Source organism: Humulus lupulus, chromosome X (genome assembly GCF_963169125.1).
Source record: "Humulus lupulus chromosome X, drHumLupu1.1, whole genome shotgun sequence".
NCBI classification, from domain to species: domain Eukaryota; kingdom Viridiplantae; phylum Streptophyta; class Magnoliopsida; order Rosales; family Cannabaceae; genus Humulus; species Humulus lupulus.
The window spans coordinates 8,633,483-8,642,127 of NC_084802.1; positions in this window are offsets into that span (position 1 = coordinate 8,633,483).

The following is an 8,645-nucleotide window of genomic DNA, read 5'->3' on the forward strand; positions in this document are numbered from 1 at the left end:
GTGTTTACATACCTTTCGATATGCTTTGCTTACTAGATGTCTTATATGCCCCCCAAGTGATTGAGGAGCTTTAGGGCCTTAGTCACTTGCCTTGACCAAAACCTGTTCGAACATTACTGCTCGGAGCATAGGAATTAAAACGATAATACAGCAAAACAACACACATAATGAGCAAATACTTGTAATAAATACAATAATTGGCAAGAATGACTGGCTGCGCACAGTCCCTTATATTTCTCGTAATAAATGGACAAAACGTGTTTGTACGAGTGATCAATAAGATCTTACACTTATAAGCGATTAGTAAGATAAAATGACCAACCATTTTTCACAACTTGTAAAAAGTAAAATTAATACAAGCCAATTCTTTAAGAAGAATTGCTCATTGATAGTACTTGTGCAGATGTTCTCCATTCCAATAGTGAGGAATGAGATCTCCATTTAAGCGAGCAAGTTTATAGGTGCTTAGATGGAGGACTTCTTCAATCTGGTACGGTCCTTCCCAATTAGGTCTTAGTACTCCAGCAGCCTGGTCGCGGGTGTTTATGAAAACTCTTCGAAGTACCAAATCTCTGAAATTGAATTTCCTTTCACGCACTTTAGAATTGAAATACCGGGCGACTTTTTGCTGGTAGGCAGCTACTCGGAGTTGGGCTTGCTCACGCTTCTCGTCAACTAAATCCAGGGATTCCATCAATAGTTGACTATTAGAGCCTTGATCATACGTTATTCTTTGATGTGACGGTGGATCTAACTCAACAGGCAACATAGCCTCATACCCATAAGCCAAGGAAAATGGAGTATGGCCTGTTGCTATTCGGTGGGAAGTTTTGTACGACCAAAAGACTTCAGGCAATTGCTCCGGCCATGCCCCCTTAGCTTCTTCCAGTCTTTTCTTCAGAGTATCCTTTAGCGTTTTATTGACTGCTTCGACTTGTCCATTTGCTTAGGGATGAGCAACTGAAGAAAAGCTCTTGATAATCCCATGTCGTTCGCAAAAATCCGTGAACAGATCACTATCAAACTGCGTGCCGTTGTCTGAGACAATTTTCCTTGGTAATCCATAGTGACATACGATGTTTTTTACCACAAAATCCAGCACTTTCTTGGTCGTTATGGTTGCGAGTGGCTCGGCTTCGGCCCATTTAGTGAAGTAATAGACAACAACCACAACATACTTAATGCCACCTTTTCCTGTGGGCAGAGATCCTATTAAATCTATACCCTAGACTGCAAATGGCCACAAACTTTGCATTTGTTTCAGCTCATTAGGGGCTGCTCGTGGGATTTTGGAGAACCTCTGGCACTTGTCGCACCTCCGAACAAATTCCATCGAGTCTTCATTCATTGTTGGCCAGAAGTACCCTTGCCTCAGGATCTTTTTTGATAAGCTTTGCCCCCCAGCGTGGTCCCCACAAAAGCCTTCGTGTACCTCTTTCATCAATTCCTTGTCCATCTCGTTCGAAATACATCTAAGGAGTGGCATTGAGTATCCCCTTCGGTACAAGATTCCATTGACCAGGATATACCTAGCGGCCTGTCGCTGAAGTGTCCTAGCTTTGTTTCTGTCTGTCGGCAACACGCCTTGCGTCAGATACTCTATGTATGGTGCCATCCATGTATCCACCACCTGGATCACCAGAGTAGTCTCCTCTGCTTGGATGCTGGCACAGACAGCCGTTCAACTGGCACTATGTTCAGAGTATTAGCATCCTTCGCACTTGCTAACTTGGCCAAAGCATCAGCGTTTGAATTCTGGTCGCGAGGTACTTACTGAAGGGTGTACTTGTCAAACTGCGCTAATAGATCCTTTGTTTTGTTTAAGTAAGCAACCTTCTTTAATCCCCGGGCCTGGTATTCTCCCATGACTTGATTTACCACCAGCTGAGAGTCACTGTAGATGTCAAGTGCCTTTATGTTCATGTCTCTGGGCAATCGTAACCCAGCGAGCAATGCTTCATATTCGGCTTCGTTGTTAGAAGCAGTAAATGTTAGGAAAAATTGTTTTGCCTCAATGGAAATTGATAATAATATTACAACTCTATGCAATATATTACAAATAAATAATGATTGATTAAAAGGAGTTACAACTCTATAATTGAAAAATTACAAATAAACAAAGGAAATGAAGAAGATGATGAAGAAGAAGAGAATAGTAAAATACAACTCTAAGCAAAAGGTTACAAATAAAGTAAAGTGTTTGAAACAAAAGAAAAGAAAAGATTACAACTCTTGAACAAGAAATACAAGTAAAAAGAACAAGAGAATAAGAAGAAAACAATACAATAGAAAGAAGAACAAAAAAACAAGAAACTCTCACTTACACAACCTAAGTGAAGAGGGTTGGGGATCACCAACTTGAACAAGGTTTAAAACTTTTGTCCAAAAGCTTATTTCCCCTAACTCAAGAACTAAGGGATCTCTCTCAGATATTGGAAAAGCTTTCTAGAATTATCAAGCCTCAAGGTGTTTCTAGCCAAGTGCTCTAATGGATAGAAATGTTGTGTCTTACAAGTGAGCTATAGGCTCCTATTTATAGAGTTTAGAGACACCCTTTGAATTTCAAATTCCACCAACCCCCATGGCTGTTACCAATGTTTAATTGGATTAATATGGAATTAAAAAGGAGATTTGGGAGTTATTTGGGTTTTTTGAGCCGTTCAACAAAGACTGAAAAAACTGAAAATTGGTCAGTTTTTGGCCTATGGCCGCGGCCAAAGACATTAGTGGCCGCGGCCACTAGTCTCTATCCCACAAGCCGCGACCACCAACATTCAGTGGCCGCGGCCACCGACCAATTTCAGCACTTAAAAATGTGTTGTTTTTCCAAACGGTTCCAAACCCTCCCAAATGATTTTGTAACTCCCAAAACACATTATTGGGGTTAAAATCATATCTCTAACAGCCATATCACATATGGTTTTATGAAATTCATCTCAATATTGTGTAACAACAATTTTACACAATAAAGGGTAATATTTGGAAGTTACAAATTTGAAACACCAAATATGTTACATTATTTGGATATATCTCATATATCTAAATATTGTAACTCTCAATTATATGTTACAATATGTGACACACTTTGTCACATTTATTTAATCTAAACATTATATTATAATATAATATAATATTACATTATATTATAAATAATATAACAGTAAAGTCAAACTTGATTGCGCAGTGAAATCGATGCCCTTAAGGCTTTATCAAAATCACTCCTGCTCCTGTGTGGCACTTGTTAGAAGAACCATCTGTAAATAACTTACACGAAGGAGCTCGATTTTGAGGCTCAGGCTCTTCTGGTGCTTCTAACTGCTTGTTATCTGAGAGCCCAGTGAACTCGGCAATGAAGTCAGCTAGGGCTTGCCATTTTATTGCTGCTCGTGGCAAGTAAGAGATATCGAACTGCCCAAGTTCGACTGCCCATTTCAATAATCTTCCTGCGGCTTCTGGCTTTTGAAGAACTTGCCGTAGAGGCTGATCGGTCAAAACCGTGATTGAGTGAGCTTGAAAGTAAGGTCGTAGCTTCCTAGAGGCTAAAATTAAGCAATAGGCTAACTTTTCAATAGGTGGATACCGCAGCTCCGCTCCAACTAGCCTTTTTCTTACATAATAAACAGCCTTCTGCACACCTTCTTCTTCTCTTACTAAGACAACACTAGCAGTGTATTCTGTGATTGCCAAGTAGACATACAACATTTCCTTATGGATCGGCTTCGATAAAATGGGTGGTTGCGCCATGTGAGTCTTCAATGCTTGGAAAGCCTGTTCGTACTCCTCCGTCCATTCGAATTTCTCGTTGGCTCTAAGTAGATTAAAAAATGGGACGCACTTGTCCGTTGATTTGGAAATAAATCTACTCAAAGCAGCAATTCTTCCGGTCAAACTTTGAACATCCTTGATCTTTGCTGGCGATTTTATATTGACCAGGGCTTTGATCTTCTCGGGATTGGCCTCAACTCCTCTCGAGTTAACTATAAATCCCAAGAACTTCCCTGATCCTACCTCGGATGAGCACTTAAGGGGATTCAGCTTCATCTGATATTTGTTCAAGACGTTGAAGCACTCTTGCAAATCCTCTATATGCCCTTCTACCTTCTTCGACTTAACCAGCATGTCGTCGACATAGACCTCCATGTTTATGCCGATCAGCCCCCTAAACATGTGGTTGACCAGTCGCTGGTAAGTCGCACCAGCATTTTTCAAACCGAAGGGCATTACTTTGTAACAGTAAAGCCCGGTGTCATTCTGAAAGCTAGTGTGATCCTCATCGGGAGGATGCATACTAATCTTATTATACTCGGAGTATGCATCCATGAAAGAGAGAATCTCATGCCCTGCAGTGGGATCGACCAGTTGGTTGATCCTGGGGAGTGGGAAACAATCCTTAGGGCAGGCTTTATTGAGGTCTGTAAAATCCACGCATGTTCGCCATTTGCCATTCAGCTTGGGAACTAGCACGGGATTAGAGACCCATGATGGATAAAATGCTACCCTGATGAATCCATTCTCCTTAAGCTTTCTGACATCTTCTTTCAAGGCCTTTGATCTATCTTTGTCGAGCAGCCTCCGTTTTTGTTGTACCGGTGGAAATTTTTTGTCTATATTAAGGACATGGCTAATGACTACAGGGTCTATTCCAACCATGTCTTTATGCGACCAGGCAAAGACCTCCTGGTTTTCCATCAAAAATTTCACCAGTGCTTGTTTTGTTGTTGTCTCTAAGTTTTTACTGACTTTCACAACCCTGGTCGGATTTTCTTCATCGAGTTGGACCTCTTCAAGGTCCTCGATGGGTCCTATCTCTTCCTCAAAATCCCCAAAGCGAGGATCTATGTCTCTATCCTCACTTTGGGCAACGCCCTATTTGGTGACATTATCACCTGATCGGGTTTGTACATCAACTGCCATTTGCAACTCTTTTCCGGGAACCTCCATTGATACACCTTTCTTTGCCTTAGTTATCGAGGCGTTATAGCACTCCCTTGCTTCCCGCTGATTTCCCAACACGCATCCTACCCCTGCGTCTGTTTGGAATTTCATGGCAAGGTGCCATATTGAAGTGACGGCTCGCAGGTCTACCAGAATTGGTCTCCCAATTACAACATTATATGCTGAAGGACAATCAACTACTATGAAAGTAGTGAGTAATGTCCTGTTAGCAGGTGCGGTACCTGCTATAACTGGAAGCCTAATCGACCAGGTTGGGGCGAGCCCTTCGTCGGAAAAACAATAGATGGTTTGGTTGCATGGCTCCAGGTCCTTGAAGTACAGCTTCATTCTCTCCAGTGAAGACTTCTAGAGGATGTTGACAGAGCTTCCTGTGTCAACCAACACTCTCTTCACTATTATGTTGGCAATTTGCACGTCCACGACTAGCGGATCAGAGTATGGGAATCGTACGTGCTGGGCATCGTCTTTAGAGAAGGTTATTAGTTCCTCCTCTGTTCGAGCCTTCATTGATGCTCGATCCTCCACACTCATCATCTCGATGTCCTGGTCGTGGCGTAGGGTTTGTAATGCCCCAGATTCCCTAATATGGTTTAACGACGTGAATAGTAGGCCGGGAAGGCCATACTTGCTTAATTATGTTATTAATTGATAAAATGCATGCATGTGAGTCCATATTTCTTATTACAGGGGTGTGATGGTAATTTGGCCCGTTGAGGGTGAATTGTTTATTTGTACGCATGTTGGTGATATGTTTTAAGGCCACATTATAATGTGGATTTGTTCGAGCTATTCAGCATGAGACGATCTTTAAGTGTTAAAGTAGCGGTTTAGTCATAACGGGATTAAGTTCGAGGCTCGGGGTGAGTCTCGTGATGTTTTAATGATTAGAACGTTGCCGGGAGTAAAAAGGGTAATGGGATATGAATTATTGGTGTTTGGGAATTTTGAGAATAACAGGAATTGGGAAGCGTTAATTATGATTAACTATATAGGTTCGAAAGTACCAATTTTACCCTTGAAGTAGTTTTTGAAGCCTTAAGTGACCTAGGGGTATTTAGGTCATTTGGATGGATTTGTATGACCTTTAAGTTGGCTTAGGATGGCTGTAGAAACAGAACAGAAAAACAGAGCAAGAATTACCCTTCCCGTACATCCATTTCTCTCTTTCTTCCTTTGAAGTTTTTGGTCCCAACTTGAAGATACAATCTTGGAAGTTGTAGACTTGGTTCATCCATTGAAAAGGACTTTAATTCCATTTGAGGTGAGAATTCATTCATGAAAAACAAGCCATACTCTGTTTTACTTTATAGTTTTCAGCTTATAGTTTTGGTGTGGGTAGTTGGAATCAATGGGAGTTTTTGTGTAAGATTGATTGGGTTTTGATGAGGGTATGATGTAGATGAAGTTTAGGGGTTGAATTGGGTGTTTTGGTAAGGTTTTGGATTGGTTTGGAGGGTTTGGTTTCAAGAGAAATAGCAAAGAAGATGAACCATAAAGTTTCTGGTCTGTAATTGGCGCAGCAGCGCTAGGCAGGGCTCAGAGCTGGGCTCTCTGACTTGGAAATAGGGTTGCAGCGCCATTTATTAGGGCTGCAGCGCCACTCAATAGGGCTGCAGCGCCACTTATAGGGCTGCATCGCTAGTCCATTTTTCAGCAAACCTATTTTAGGGCTCGGAATGATCCTTAAGGCTCGGGGTTTGGTTCCTTTGCCCCGTTTGAGTATATTAAGAATCCCGAGAGTGGGGGATTGATCTCGGGAGTGTGGTTTTAGATTGTGAACCATTTATTAATTTATTTTATTGATGGAATCCCATAATTGGTTATGACCAGGTAACCGCTAAAAGACCAAAAGGTTGATCGTTCTCAGGGGTCGTTCTTTTATTCATTCTAGCTCGAACCAGAGGTAAGAAAACTGCACCCCAAGTGTGACATGCATGGATATTCATGAGGCATGTTGGTTGTAAAGATATGGACATGAATTGATTGTGGAATACATAGCATATGTTGCTCACTTGTGCATGGTACTGACCTATTAGTCAGATTTGGCAAAGGTGCTAGTATCAACTGTGAAGCTGTGACTTATTAGTCAGGTTCGGCAGTGGTACTGGGCACTGGTCACGCGCTGACTTATTAGTCAGAACGACCTTAGCGTGAATCACGCAAGCCAACAAAGATTAGATCTAATCGACTATCAGCATTGAATGACTCAAAGAGCATTAATGCTAGGTGAATGAAATAAGCGCTTGGAGGCTAGTGGCTTACTCAGCAGCCACTCTCCCACTTGAAACAGTGACATGCCTGTCAGTCACTCAGTATGGTTTACCAGAACCTGTTGAAGGCTAGTGGCTTACCTAGCGGCCACTCTTCCATTTGAATCAGTGACATGCTTGTCGGTCACTCAGTATGGTTTATCAGGACCTCATGTGATGTTCACTCACTTGCTTGAAAGCTTTATGCTCAGTGTGATTATAATGATAATCATTTGATAATGTTATTGAAAAGTGTTATGTTTTCTTGTTGGGTTTTGGCTCATGGGTGCTATGTGGTGCAGGTAAAGGGAAAGAAAAGCTCACCTAGCCTTGAGTGGAGAGCTGATGTGGTGATGTGTACATATGCGGCCGCTTGACCACCACGGCCAAGGAGTTCTCAGAGGAACTAGGGGGTTTACCCTATTTTTGCTGCTTAGGTCGGCGGGATTGTAAATTTTAAACAGTAGCGACCATTTTGTACTGAGAGCAACTTGTAAACGTTTTGTTTAGCTCTGCAGAGCAGTTTGTAATGAAAATCTCCATTTCCTTTTTACTGGTTTCATACCTTAACATGTTAATTACACTTAGAGCACGTTTTTGACCAAAGGACTCGAGTCGCGAGTCAAATTTCCGGTCCACCGTTCACCGTAACTGTTCTGGGGTAACCAGGGAGTTACAGGGTTCGAGTGTATCGTTCCTTTGCCTTCCTACTGTCCCCTGCAAGGTGTGGGCCACCGCAAATGGTGAGTAAAGTGCCTTCCACATGAGCTGGCTGTAAAGGTGGCGAGTGCTGGCGTGCAGGCGCCTGCTCGTTGCAACCTTGAGCCTCTCGCTGAGACCCTCCTGCGGCTCGCACATATCTCCTTAGATGTCCCTGCCTAATCAGGAACTCAATTTCCTCTTTCAACTGGTTGCATTCGTTAGTGTCGTGCCCGTATTCGTTGTGAAAATGACATAATTTTGTCGTATCTCTCTTAGAGATATCCTTCCTTATAGGCGCGTGTCATTTATAAGGCACGTTAGAGCTGGTCGCCTGGTAGACTTCCGCTCGACTTTCGATAAGGGTCGTGTAGTTGGTGAATCTTGGCTCGTATCGATTGCCTTTAGGGCGTTTATTCTCAGAAGCTGAGGGTTCATTGCTCGCCCGTTTTCCACCATTCCTATCATTGCCATTCCCGTTGCCCTTGCCCTTGCCATTCGGTTTCTCCGACCCGTTGGCGACCTTGGCGTGTTCTTCCTTTGGCTCCTTGTCCTTCGTTGGCGATTTCCCCTCATTGGAGATCGCGTCCTCGAGCTTGATATATCATTCAGCTCGATCCAAAAACTCTTGGGTACTTCTTACCCCATTCTTTCTTAGGCTACTCCAGAGGAGGAAATGGCGTCTAACCCCAGCAGTTAGGGCCATCATTTTGCCTTCGTCACCCACTGTCTTTGTAATAT